The following is a 14283-nucleotide window of genomic DNA, read 5'->3' as shown; positions in this document are numbered from 1 at the left end:
AGACAGTGTGTGTCTCAGAGACACTGTGTGTGTGACACTGTTTGTGTGTGAGACAGTGTGTGTGAGTGACAGTATGTGTGTGACAGTGTCTGTGTGTGAGACTGTGTCTGTGTGACAGTGTCTGTGTGTGAGACAGTGTGTGTATGTGACAGTGACAGTGTGTGACAGTGTCTGTGTGACAGTGTCTGTGTGAGGCAGTGTGTGAGAGTGACAGTGTGTGTGTGACAGTGTTTGTGTGGGGCAGTGTGTGTGTGACAGTGTTTGTGTGTGAGACAGTGTGTGTGTGAGGCAGTGTGTGTGTGACAGTGTCTGTGTGTGTGATAGTGTGTGTGAGGCAGAGAGTATGTGTGAGAGAGACAGTGTGTGTGAGTGACAGTGTGTTTGTGAGACAGAGCGTGTGACAGTGTGTGTGTGACAGTGTGTGTGTGACAGTGTCTGTGTGTGAGGCAGTGTGTGTGAGGCAGTGTGTGTGAGACAGCATGTGTGTGTGACAGTGTATGTGTGAGGCAGTGTGTGTGTGATAGTGTCTGCTTGTGAGACAGTGTGTGTCTCAGAGACACTGTGTGTGTGACACTGTTTGTGTGTGAGACAGTGTGTGTGAGTGACAGTATGTGTGTGACAGTGTCTGTGTGTGAGACTGTGTCTGTGTGACAGTGTCTGTGTGTGAGACAGTGTGTGTATGTGACAGTGACAGTGTGTGACAGTGTCTGTGTGACAGTGTCTGTGTGAGGCAGTGTGTGAGAGTGACAGTGTTTGTGTGGGGCAGTGTGTGTGTGACAGTGTTTGTGTGTGAGACAGTGTGTGTGTGTGACAGTGTGTGTGTGACAGTATCTGTGTGTGAGGCAGTGTGTGAGGGAGTGACAGTGTGTGTGTGTAACAGTGTCAGTGTGTGAGTGACAGCATGTGTGTGAGGCAGTGTGTGTGTGAGACAGTGTGTGTGAGTGACATTGTGTGTGACAGTGTCTGTGTGTGTGTGTGAGAGACAGTGTGTGTCTGTGTGAGGCAGTGTGTGTGAGTGACAGTGTGTGTGTGAGACAGTTGGTGTGAGTGACAGTGTCTGTGTGACAGTGTCTGTGTGTGAGACAGTGTGTATGTGTGACAGTGTCTGTGTGAGGCAGTGTGTGAGAGTGACAGTGTGTGTGTGACAGTGTTTGTGTGGGGCAGTGTGTGTGTGACAGTGTTTGTGTGTGAGACAGTGTGTGTGTGTGACAGTGTGTGTGTGACAGTATCTGTGTGTGAGGCAGTGTGTGAGGGAGTGACAGTGTGTGTGTGTAACAGTGTCAGTGTGTGAGTGACAGCATGTGTGTGAGGCAGTGTGTGTGTGAGACAGTGTGTGTGAGTGACATTGTGTGTGACAGTGTCTGTGTGTGTGTGTGAGAGACAGTGTGTGTCTGTGTGAGGCAGTGTGTGTGAGTGACAGTGTGTGTGTGAGACAGTTGGTGTGAGTGACAGTGTCTGTGTGACAGTGTCTGTGTGTGAGACAGTGTGTATGTGTGACAGTGTCTGTGAGTGAGACAGAGTGTGTGTGTGTGACAGTGTGAATGTGACAGTGTGTGTGAGACTGTGTGTGTGAGAGACTGTGTTTGTGACAGTGTCTGTGTGTGAGACAGTGTGTGTGTCTGATACAGTGTGTGAGTGACAGTGTGTGTGTGACAGTGTCTGTGTGTGAGACAGTGAGTGTGTGAGACTGTGTCTGTGTGACAGTGTCTGTGTGTGAGGCAGTGTGTGTGTGAGATAGTGTCTGTGTGACAGTGTGTGTGTGAGGCATTGTGTGTGTGACAGTGTCTGTGTGTGAGGCAATGTGTGTGTGAGATAGTGTCTGTGTGACAGTGTGTGTGTGAGGCAGTGTGTGTGTGACAGTGTCTGTGTGTGTGATAGTGTGTGTGAGGCAGAGTGTGTGTGAGTGACAGTGTGTGTGACAGTGTGTTTGTGAGACAGTGCGTGTGACAGTGTTTGTGTGACAGTGTATGTGTGACAGTATGTGTGTGTGACAGTGTGTGTGTGTGTGTGACAGTGTCTTGTGTGAGACAGTGTCTGTGTGAGACAGTGTTTGTGTGACAGTGTGTGTGTGACAGTGTCTTGTGTGAGACAGTGTCTGTGTGAGACAGTGTGTGTGTGACAGTGTGTGTGTGACAGTGTCTGTGTGTGTGATAGTGTGTGTGAGGCAGAGTGTGTGTGAGTGACAGTGTGTGTAACAGTGTGTTTGTGAGACAGTGCGTGTGACAGTGTTTGTGTGACAGTGTGTGTGTGACAGTGTGTGTGAGTGACAGTGTGTGTGTGACAGTGTCTCTGTGTGAGACTGTGTCTGTGTGACAGTGTCTGTGTGTGAGACAGTGTGTGTGTGTGACAGTGACAGTGTGTGACAGTGTTTGTGTGAGGCAGTGTGTGTGTGACAGTGTTTATGCGTGAGACAGTGTGTGTGAGTGACAGTGTGCGTGTGACAGTGTCTGTGTCTGAGACAGTGAGTGTGTGAGACTGTGTCTGTGTGACAGTGTCTGTGTGTGAGGCAGTGTGTGTGTGAGACAGTGTCTGTGTGACAGTGTGTGTGTGTGTGACAGTGTGTGTGTGACAGTGTCTGTGTGTGAGGCAGTGTGTGTGAGGCAGTGTGTGTGAGACAGCATGTGTGTGTGACAGTGTGTGTGTGAGGCAGTGTGTGTGTGACAGTGTCTGTGTGTGTGATAGTGTGTGTGAGGCAGAGAGTATGTGTGAGAGAGACAGTGTGTGTGAGTGACAGTGTGTTTGTGAGACAGAGCGTGTGACAGTGTGTGTGTGACAGTGTCTGTGTGTGAGGCAGTGTGTGTGAGGCAGTGTGTGTGAGACAGCATGTGTGTGTGACAGTGTATGTGTGAGGCAGTGTGTGTGTGACAGTGTCTGCTTGTGAGACAGTGTGTGTCTCAGAGACACTGTGTGTGTGACACTGTTTGTGTGTGAGACAGTGAGTGTGTGAGACTGTGTCTGTGTGACAGTGTCTGTGTGTGAGGCAGTGTGTGTGTGAGATAGTGTCTGTGTGACAGTGTGTGTGTGAGGCATTGTGTGTGTGACAGTGTCTGTGTGTGAGGCAATGTGTGTGTGAGATAGTGTCTGTGTGACAGTGTGTGTGTGAGGCAGTGTGTGTGTGACAGTGTCTGTGTGTGTGATAGTGTGTGTGAGGCAGAGTGTGTGTGAGTGACAGTGTGTGTGACAGTGTGTTTGTGAGACAGTGCGTGTGACAGTGTTTGTGTGACAGCGTATGTGTGACAGTATGTGTGTGTGACAGTGTGTGTGTGTGTGACAGTGTCTTGTGTGAGACAGTGTCTGTGTGAGACAGTATGTGTGTGACAGTGTGTGTGTGACAGTGTTTGTGTGTGTGATAGTGTGTGTGAGGCAGAGTGTGTGTGAGTGACAGTGTGTGTGACAGTGTGTTTGTGAGACAGTGCGTATGACAGTGTTTGTGTGACAGTGTGTGTGTGTGACAGTGTCTTGTGTGAGACAGTGTCTGTGTGAGACAGTGTGTGTGTGACAGTGTGTGTGTGACAGTGTCTGTGTGTGTGATAGTGTGTGTGAGGCAGAGTGTGTGTGAGTGACAGTGTGTGTGACAGTGTGTTTGTGAGACAGTGCGTATGACAGTGTTTGTGTGACAGTGTGTGTGTGACAGTGTCTTGTGTGAGATAGTGTCTGTGTGAGACAGTGTGTGTGTGACAGTGTGTGTGTGACAGTGTCTGTGTGTGTGACAGTGTCTGTGTATGACAGTGTGTGTTTGAGACAGTGTGTGTGTGTGTGACAGTGTGTGTGTGATAGCATTTGTGTGTGAGACAGTGGGTGTGTGTGACAGTATTTGTGTGAGACTGTGTTTGTGTGACAGTGTTTGTATGTGTGTGACAGAGTCTGTGTGTGTGACAGTGACTGTGTGTGAGACAGTGTCTGTGTGTGAAAGTATGAGTGTGACAGAGTCTGTGTGTGTGACAGTGTCTGTGTGACAGTGTTTGTGTGTGAGACAGTGTGTGTGTATGTGTGTGTGTGACAGTGTCTGTGTATGACAGTGTGTGTTTGAGACAGTGTGTGTGTGTGTAACAGTGTGTGTGTGACAGCATTTGTGTGTGAGACAGTGAGTGTGTGTGTGTGACAGTGTGTATGTGACAGTGTGTGTTTGACACAGTGTGTGTGACAGTGTCTGTGTGTGAGACAGTGTATGTTAGTGACAGTATGTGGGACAGTGTGTGTGTGTGAGGCAGTGTGTGTGTGACAGTGTCTATGTGAGAGACAGTGTGTGTGTAAGTGTCTGTGTGTGAGACAGTTTGTGTGTGTGAGACAGTGTGTGTGTGACAGTGTGCATGTGACAGTGTTTGTGTGTGAGACAGTGAGTGTGTCAGACTGTGTCTGTGTGACAGTGTCTGTGTGTGAGGCAGTGTGTGTGTGAGACAGTGTCTGTGTGACAGTGTGTGTGTGTGTGATAGTGTGTGTGAGGCAGAGAGTATGTGTGAGAGAGACAGTGTGTGTGAGTGACAGTGTGTTTGTGAGACAGAGCGTGTGACAGTGTGTGTGTGACAGTGTGTGTGTGACAGTGTCTGTGTGTGAGGCAGTGTGTGTGAGGCAGTGTGTGTGAGACAGCATGTGTGTGTGACAGTGTATGTGTGAGGCAGTGTGTGTGTGACAGTGTCTGCTTGTGAGACAGTGTGTGTCTCAGAGACACTGTGTGTGTGACACTGTTTGTGTGTGAGACAGTGTGTGTGAGTGACAGTATGTGTGTGACAGTGTCTGTGTGTGAGACTGTGTCTGTGTGACAGTGTCTGTGTGTGAGACAGTGTGTGTATGTGACAGTGACAGTGTGTGACAGTGTCTGTGTGACAGTGTCTGTGTGAGGCAGTGTGTGAGAGTGACAGTGTGTGTGTGACAGTGTTTGTGTGGGGCAGTGTGTGTGTGACAGTGTTTGTGTGTGAGACAGTGTGTGTGTGTGACAGTGTGTGTGTGACAGTATCTGTGTGTGAGGCAGTGTGTGAGGGAGTGACAGTGTGTGTGTGTAACAGTGTCAGTGTGTGAGTGACAGCATGTGTGTGAGGCAGTGTGTGTGTGAGACAGTGTGTGTGAGTGACATTGTGTGTGACAGTGTCTGTGTGTGTGTGTGAGAGACAGTGTGTGTCTGTGTGAGGCAGTGTGTGTGAGTGACAGTGTGTGTGTGAGACAGTTGGTGTGAGTGACAGTGTCTGTGTGACAGTGTCTGTGTGTGAGACAGTGTGTATGTGTGACAGTGTCTGTGAGTGAGACAGAGTGTGTGTGTGTGACAGTGTGAATGTGACAGTGTGTGTGAGACTGTGTGTGTGAGAGACTGTGTTTGTGACAGTGTCTGTGTGTGAGACAGTGTGTGTGTCTGATACAGTGTGTGAGTGACAGTGTGTGTGTGACAGTGTCTGTGTGTGAGACAGTGAGTGTGTGAGACTGTGTCTGTGTGACAGTGTCTGTGTGTGAGGCAGTGTGTGTGTGAGATAGTGTCTGTGTGACAGTGTGTGTGTGAGGCATTGTGTGTGTGACAGTGTCTGTGTGTGAGGCAATGTGTGTGTGAGATAGTGTCTGTGTGACAGTGTGTGTGTGAGGCAGTGTGTGTGTGACAGTGTCTGTGTGTGTGATAGTGTGTGTGAGGCAGAGTGTGTGTGAGTGACAGTGTGTGTGACAGTGTGTTTGTGAGACAGTGCGTGTGACAGTGTTTGTGTGACAGTGTATGTGTGACAGTATGTGTGTGTGACAGTGTGTGTGTGTGTGTGACAGTGTCTTGTGTGAGACAGTGTCTGTGTGAGACAGTGTGTGTGTGACAGTGTGTGTGTGACAGTGTTTGTGTGTGTGATAGTGTGTGTGAGGCAGAGTGTGTGTGAGTGACAGTGTGTGTGACAGTGTGTTTGTGAGACAGTGCGTATGACAGTGTTTGTGTGACAGTGTGTGTGTGACAGTGTCTTGTGTGAGACAGTGTCTGTGTGAGACAGTGTGTGTGTGACAGTGTGTGTGTGACAGTGTCTGTGTGTGTGATAGTGTGTGTGAGGCAGAGTGTGTGTGAGTGACAGTGTGTGTAACAGTGTGTTTGTGAGACAGTGCGTGTGACAGTGTTTGTGTGACAGTGTGTGTGTGACAGTGTGTGTGAGTGACAGTGTGTGTGTGACAGTGTCTCTGTGTGAGACTGTGTCTGTGTGACAGTGTCTGTGTGTGAGACAGTGTGTGTGTGTGACAGTGACAGTGTGTGACAGTGTTTGTGTGAGGCAGTGTGTGTGTGACAGTGTTTATGCGTGAGACAGTGTGTGTGAGTGACAGTGTGCGTGTGACAGTGTCTGTGTCTGAGACAGTGAGTGTGTGAGACTGTGTCTGTGTGACAGTGTCTGTGTGTGAGGCAGTGTGTGTGTGAGACAGTGTCTGTGTGACAGTGTGTGTGTGTGTGACAGTGTGTGTGTGACAGTGTCTGTGTGTGAGGCAGTGTGTGTGAGGCAGTGTGTGTGAGACAGCATGTGTGTGTGACAGTGTGTGTGTGAGGCAGTGTGTGTGTGACAGTGTCTGTGTGTGTGATAGTGTGTGTGAGGCAGAGAGTATGTGTGAGAGAGACAGTGTGTGTGAGTGACAGTGTGTTTGTGAGACAGAGTGTGTGACAGTGTGTGTGTGACAGTGTCTGTGTGTGAGGCAGTGTGTGTGAGGCAGTGTGTGTGAGACAGCATGTGTGTGTGACAGTGTATGTGTGAGGCAGTGTGTGTGTGACAGTGTCTGCTTGTGAGACAGTGTGTGTCTCAGAGACACTGTGTGTGTGACACTGTTTGTGTGTGAGACAGTGTGTGTGAGTGACAGTATGTGTGTGACAGTGTCTGTGTGTGAGACTGTGTCTGTGTGACAGTGTCTGTGTGTGAGACAGTGTGTGTATGTGACAGTGACAGTGTGTGACAGTGTCTGTGTGACAGTGTCTGTGTGAGGCAGTGTGTGAGAGTGACAGTGTGTGTGTGACAGTGTTTGTGTGGGGCAGTGTGTGTGTGACAGTGTTTGTGTGTGAGACAGTGTGTGTGTGTGACATTGTGTGTGTGACAGTATCTGTGTGTGAGGCAGTGTGTGAGGGAGTGACAGTGTGTGTGTGTAACAGTGTCAGTGTGTGAGTGACAGCATGTGTGTGAGGCAGTGTGTGTGTGAGACAGTGTGTGTGAGTGACATTGTGTGTGACAGTGTCTGTGTGTGTGTGTGAGAGACAGTGTGTGTCTGTGTGAGGCAGTGTGTGTGAGTGACAGTGTGTGTGTGAGACAGTTGGTGTGAGTGACAGTGTCTGTGTGACAGTGTCTGTGTGTGAGACAGTGTGTATGTGTGACAGTGTCTGTAAGTGAGACAGAGTGTGTGTGTGTGACAGTGTGAATGTGACAGTGTGTGTGAGACTGTGTGTGTGAGAGACTGTGTTTGTGACAGTGTCTGTGTGTGAGACAGTGTGTGTGTCTGATACAGTGTGTGAGTGACAGTGTGTGTGTGACAGTGTCTGTGTGTGAGACAGTGAGTGTGTGAGACTGTGTCTGTGTGACAGTGTCTGTGTGTGAGGCAGTGTGTGTGTGAGATAGTGTCTGTGTGACAGTGTGTGTGTGAGGCATTGTGTGTGTGACAGTGTCTGTGTGTGAGGCAATGTGTGTGTGAGATAGTGTCTGTGTGACAGTGTGTGTGTGAGGCAGTGTGTGTGTGACAGTGTCTGTGTGTGTGATAGTGTGTGTGAGGCAGAGTGTGTGTGAGTGACAGTGTGTGTGACAGTGTGTTTGTGAGACAGTGCGTGTGACAGTGTTTGTGTGACAGTGTATGTGTGACAGTATGTGTGTGTGACAGTGTGTGTGTGTGTGACAGTGTCTTGTGTGAGACAGTGTCTGTGTGAGACAGTGTGTGTGTGACAGTGTGTGTGTGACAGTGTTTGTGTGTGTGATAGTGTGTGTGAGGCAGAGTGTGTGTGAGTGACAGTGTGTGTGACAGTGTGTTTGTGAGACAGTGCGTATAACAGTGTTTGTGTGACAGTGTGTGTGTGACAGTGTCTGTGTGTGTGATAGTGTGTGTGAGGCAGAGTGTGTGTGAGTGACAGTGTGTGTGACAGTGTGTTTGTGAGACAGTGCGTGTGACAGTGTTTGTGTGACAGTGTGTGTGTGACAGTGTGTGTGAGTGACAGTGTGTGTGTGACAGTGTCTCTGTGTGAGACTGTGCCTGTGTGACAGTGTCTGTGTGTGAGACAGTGTGTGTGTGTGTGACAGTGTGTGACAGTGTCTGTGTGACAGTGTCTGTGTGAGGCAGTGTGTGAGAGTGACAGTGTGTGTGTGACAGTGTTTGTGTGGGGCAGTGTGTGTGTGACAGTGTTTGTGTGTGAGACAGTGTGTGTGTGTGACAGTGTGTGTGTGACAGTATCTGTGTGTGAGGCAGTGTGTGAGGGAGTGACAGTGTGTGTGTGTAACAGTGTCAGTGTGTGAGTGACAGCATGTGTGTGAGGCAGTGTGTTTGTGAGACAGTGTGTGTGAGTGACATTGTGTGTGACAGTGTCTGTGTGTGTGTGTGAGAGACAATGTGTGTCTGTGTGAGGCAGTGTGTGTGAGTGACAGTGTGTGTGTGAGACAGTTGGTGTGAGTGACAGTGTCTGTGTGACAGTGTCTGTGTGTGAGACAGTGTGTATGTGTGACAGTGTCTGTGAGTGAGACAGAGTGTGTGTGTGTGACAGTGTGAATGTGACAGTGTGTGTGAGACTGTGTGTGTGAGAGACTGTGTTTGTGACAGTGTCTGTGTGTGAGACAGTGTGTGTGTCTGATACAGTGTGTGAGTGACAGTGTGTGTGTGACAGTGTCTGTGTGTGAGACAGTGAGTGTGTGAGACTGTGTCTGTGTGACAGTGTCTGTGTGTGAGGCAGTGTGTGTGTGAGATAGTGTCTGTGTGACAGTGTGTGTGTGAGGCATTGTGTGTGTGACAGTGTCTGTGTGTGAGGCAATGTGTGTGTGAGATAGTGTCTGTGTGACAGTGTGTGTGTGAGGCAGTGTGTGTGTGACAGTGTCTGTGTGTGTGATAGTGTGTGTGAGGCAGAGTGTGTGTGAGTGACAGTGTGTGTGACAGTGTGTTTGTGAGACAGTGCGTGTGACAGTGTTTGTGTGACAGTGTATGTGTGACAGTATGTGTGTGTGACAGTGTGTGTGTGTGTGACAGTGTCTTGTGTGAGACAGTGTCTGTGTGAGACAGTATGTGTGTGACAGTGTTTGTGTGTGTGATAGTGTGTGTGAGGCAGAGTGTGTGTGAGTGACAGTGTGTGTGACAGTGTGTTTGTGAGACAGTGCGTATGACAGTGTTTGTGTGACAGTGTGTGTGTGACAGTGTCTTGTGTGAGACAGTGTCTGTGTGAGACAGTGTGTGTGTGACAGTGTGTGTGTGACAGTGTCTGTGTGTGTGATAGTGTGTGTGAGGCAGAGTGTGTGTGAGTGACAGTGTGTGTGACAGTGTGTTTGTGAGACAGTGCGTATGACAGTGTTTGTGTGACAGTGTGTGTGTGACAGTGTCTTGTGTGAGACAGTGTCTGTGTGAGACAGTGTGTGTGTGACAGTGTGTGTGTGACAGTGTCTGTGTGTGTGACAGTGTCTGTGTATGACAGTGTGTGTTTGAGACAGTGTGTGTGAGGCAGTGTGTGTGAGACAGCATGTGTGTGTGACAGTGTATGTGTGAGGCAGTGTGTGTGTGACAGTGTCTGCTTGTGAGACAGTGTGTGTCTCAGAGACACTGTGTGTGTGACACTGTTTGTGTGTGAGACAGTGTGTGTGAGTGACAGTGTCTGTGTGTGAGACTGTGTCTGTGTGACAGTGTCTGTGTGTGAGACAGTGTGTGTGTGTGACAGTGACAGTGTGTGACAGTGTCTGTGTGACAGTGTCTGTGTGAGGCAGTGTGTGAGAGTGACAGTGTGTGTGTGACAGTGTTTGTGTGGGGCAGTGTGTGTGTGACAGTGTTTGTGTGTGAGACAGTGTGTGTGTGTGACAGTGTGTGTGTGATAGTATCTGTGTGTGAGGCAGTGTGTGAGGGAGTGACAGTGTGTGTGTGTAACAGTGTCAGTGTGTGAGTGACAGCATGTGTGTGAGGCAGTGTGTGTGTGAGACAGTGTGTGTGAGTGACATTGTGTGTGACAGTGTCTGTGTGAGTGTGTGAGAGACAGTGTGTGTCTGTGTGAGGCAGTGTGTGTGAGTGACAGTGTGTGTGTGAGACAGTTGGTGTGAGTGACAGTGTCTGTGTGACAGTGTCTGTGTGTGAGACAGTGTGTATGTGTGACAGTGTCTGTGAGTGAGACAGAGTGTGTGTGTGTGACAGTGTGAATGTGACAGTGTGTGTGAGACTGTGTGTGTGAGAGACTGTGTTTGTGACAGTGTCTGTGTGTGAGACAGTGTGTGTGTCTGATACAGTGTGTGAGTGACAGTGTGTGTGTGACAGTGTCTGTGTGTGAGACAGTGAGTGTGTGAGACTGTGTCTGTGTGACAGTGTCTGTGTGTGAGGCAGTGTGTGTGTGAGATAGTGTCTGTGTGACAGTGTGTGTGTGAGGCATTGTGTGTGTGACAGTGTCTGTGTGTGAGGCAATGTGTGTGTGAGATAGTGTCTGTGTGACAGTGTGTGTGTGACAGTGTCTGTGTGTGTGATAGTGTGTGTGAGGCAGAGTGTGTGTGAGTGACAGTGTGTGTGACAGTGTGTTTGTGAGACAGTGCGTGTGACAGTGTTTGTGTGACAGTGTGTGTGTGACAGTGTGTGTGTGTGACAGTGTGTGTGTGTGACAGTGTCTTGTGTGAGACAGTGTCTGTGTGAGACAGTGTGTGTGAGGCAGAGTGTGTTTGTGAGACAGTGCGTATGACAGTGTTTGTGTGACAGTGTGTGTGTGACAGTGTCTTGTGTGAGACAGTGTCTGTGTGAGACAGTGTGTGTGTGACAGTGTGTGTGTGACAGTGTCTGTGTGTGTGACAGTGTCTGTGTATGACAGTGTGTGTTTGAGACAGTGTGTGTGTGTGACAGTGTGTGTGTGATAGCATTTGTGTGAGACTGTGTTTGTGTGACAGTGTTTGTATGTGTGTGACAGAGTCTGTGTGTGACAGTGACTGTGTGTGAGACTGTGTCTGTGTGTGAAAGTATGAGTGTGACAGAGTCTGTGTGTGTGACAGTGTCTGTGTGACAGTGTTTGTGTGTGAGACAGTGTGTGTGTGTGTGTGTGTGTGTGACAGTGTCTGTGTATGACAGTGTGTGTTTGAGACAGTGTGTGTGTGTGTGACAGTGTGTGTGTGACAGCATTTGTGTGTGAGACAGTGAGTGTGTGTGTGTGACAGTGTGTATGTGACAGTGTGTGTTTGACACAGTGTGTGTGACAGTGTCTGTGTGTGAGACAGTGTATGTTAGTGACAGTATGTGGGACAGTGTGTGTGTGTGACAGTGTGTGTGTGAGCAGTGTGTGTGTGACAGTGTGTGTGTGACAGTGTGTGTGTGACAGTGTGTGTGTGAGACTATGTGTGTGTGACAGTGTGTGTGTGAGACTATGTGTGTGTGACAGTGTGTGTGTGAGACAGTGTATGTTAGTGACAGTGTGTGAGACAGTGACAGTATGTGAGACAGTGTGTGTGTGTGACAGTGTGTATGTGACAGTGTGTGTGTGAGACAGTGTATGTTAGTGACAGTGTGTGAGACAGTGACAGTATGTGAGACAGTGTGTGTGTGTGACAGTGTGTGTGTGACAGTGTTTGTGTGTGTGACAGTTGGTGTGTGTGTGTGACAGTGTTTGTGTGTGTGACAGTTTGTGTGTGACCGTGTTTGTGTGTGTGACAGTGTTTGTGTGTGTGTGACAGTGTTTGTGTGTGTGTGAGACAGTCTCTGTGTGTGACAGTGTGTGTGACAGTGTGTGTGAGAGACAGTATTTGTGCGAGACTGTGTATGTGTGACAGTGTCAGTGTGTGAGACTGTGTGTGTGTGTGACAGTGTCTGTGTGTGTGTGAGACAGCGTGTGTGTGAGGCAGTGTGTGTGTGACAGTGACAGTGTGTGTTTGAGACAGTGTCTGTGTGTGACAGTGTCTGTGTGTGACAGTGTCTGTGTGTGAGACAGTGGTGTGTGTGTGAGACAGTGGTGTGTGTGTGTGAGACAGTGGTGTGTGTGTGAGAGACAGTGGTGTGTGTGTGAGACAGTGGTGTGTGTGTGAGACAGTGGTGTGTGTGTGAGAGACAGTGGTGTGTGTGTGTGAGACAGTGGTGTGTGTGTGTGTGAGACAGTGGTGTGTGTGTGTGAGACAGTGGTGTGTGTGTGAGAGACAGTGGTGTGTGTGGGTGAGACAGTGGCGTGTGTGTGTGAGACAGTGGTGTGTGTGTGAGACAGTGGTGTGTGTGTGAGACAGTGGTGTGTGTGTGAGAGACAGTGGTGTGTGTGTGTGAGACAGTGGTGTGTGTGTGAGAGACAGTGGTGTGTGTGGGTGAGACAGTGGCGTGTGTGTGTGAGACAGTGGTGTGTGTGTGTGAGACAGTGGTGTGTGTGTGAGAGACAGTGGTGTGTGTGTGTGTGAGACAGTGGTGTGTGTGTGTGTGAGACAGTGGCGTGTGTGTGTGAGACAGTGGTGTGTGTGTGAGAGACAGTGGTGTGTGTGTGTGAGACAGTGGTGTGTGTGTGTGAGACAGTGGCGTGTGTGTGACAGTGGTGTGTGTGTGAGAAAGTAGTGTGTGTGTGTGAGACAGTGGTGTGTGTGTGAAACAGTGGTGTGTGTGTGAGACGGTGGTGTGTGTGTGAGATGGTGGTGTGTGTGCGAGACAGTGGCGTGTGTGTGAGACGGTGGTGTGTGTGTGAGACGGTGGTGTGTGTGTGTGAGACAGTGGTGTGTGTGTGTGAGACAGTGGTGTGTGTGTGAAACAGTGGTGTGTGTGTGAGACAGTGGCGTGTGTGTGAGAGACAGTGGTGTGTGTGTGTGAGACAGTGGCGTGTGTGTGAGACAGTGGTGTGTGTGTGAGAAAGTAGTGTGTGTGTGTGAGACAGTGGTGTGTGTGTGAAACAGTGGTGTGTGTGTGAGACAGTGGCGTGTGTGTGAGACGGTGGTGTGTGTGTGTTTGAGACAGTGGTGTGTGTGTGAGACAGTGGTGTGTGTGTGTGTGAGACAGTGGTGTGTGTGTGTGAGACAGTGGTGTGTGTGTGAGACAGTGGTGTGTGTGTGTGAGACAGTGGTGTGTGTGTGAAACGGTGGTGTGTGTGTGAGACAGTGGCGTGTGTGTGAGACAGTGGCGTGTGTGTGAGACAGTGGCGTGTGTGTGAGACAGTGGTGTGTGTGTGTGAGACAGTGGTGTGTGTGTGAGAGACAGTGGTGTGTGTGTGTGTGAGACAGTGGTGTGTGTGTGTGAGACAGTGGCGTGTGTGTGAGAGACAGTGGTGTGTGTGTGTGTGAGACAGTGGTGTGTGTGTGAGAGACAGTGGTGTGTGTGTGTGTGAGACAGTGGTGTGTGTGTGTGAGACAGTGGTGTGTGTGTGAGACAGTGGCGTGTGTGTGAGACAGTGGTGTGTGTGTGAAACGGTGGTGTGTGTGTGAGACAGTGGTGTGTGTGTGAGACAGTGGCGTGTGTGTGAGACAGTGGCGTGTGTGTGAGACAGTGGTGTGTGTGTGTGAGACAGTGGTGTGTGTGTGAGAGACAGTGGTGTGTGTGTGTGAGACAGTGGTGTGTGTGTGAGAGACAGTGGTGTGTGTGTGAGACAGTGGTGTGTGTGTGAGACGGTGGTGTGTGTGTGAGACAGTGGTGTGTGTGTGTGAGACAGTGGTGTGTGTGTGAGAGACAGTGGTGTGTGTGTGAGAGACAGTGGTGTGTGTGTGAGAGACAGTGGTGTGTGTGTGAGACAGTGGTGTGTGTGTGAGACGGTGGTGTGTGTGTGAGACAGTCGTGTGTGTGTGTGAGACAGTGGTGTGTGTGTGTGAGAGAGTGGTGTGTGTGTGAGACAGTGGTGTGTATGTGTGAGACAGTGGTGTGTGTGTGAGAGACAGTGGTGTGTGTGTGAGACAGTGGTGTGTGTGTGTGAGACAGTGGTGTGTGTGTGTGAGAGTGGTGTGTGTGTGTGAGACAGTGGTGTGTGTGTGTGAGAGTGGTGTGTGTGTGAGACAGTGGTGTGTGTGTGACAGTGTCTGTGTGTGACAGTGTCTGTGTGTGACAGTGTCTGTGTGTGAGACAGTGGCGTGTGTGTGTGAGAGAGTGGTGTGTGTGTGAAACAGTGGTGTGTGTGTGTGAGACAGTGGTGTGTGTGTGAGAGACAGTGGTGTGTGTGTGTGAGACAGTGGTGTGTGTGTGAGACAGTGGTGTGTGTGTGTGAGA

Source organism: Chiloscyllium punctatum, chromosome 26 (assembly GCF_047496795.1).
Source record: "Chiloscyllium punctatum isolate Juve2018m chromosome 26, sChiPun1.3, whole genome shotgun sequence".
Classification (NCBI taxonomy): Eukaryota; Metazoa; Chordata; class Chondrichthyes; order Orectolobiformes; family Hemiscylliidae; genus Chiloscyllium; species Chiloscyllium punctatum.
Note: the sequence above shows the minus strand (reverse complement) of the source record.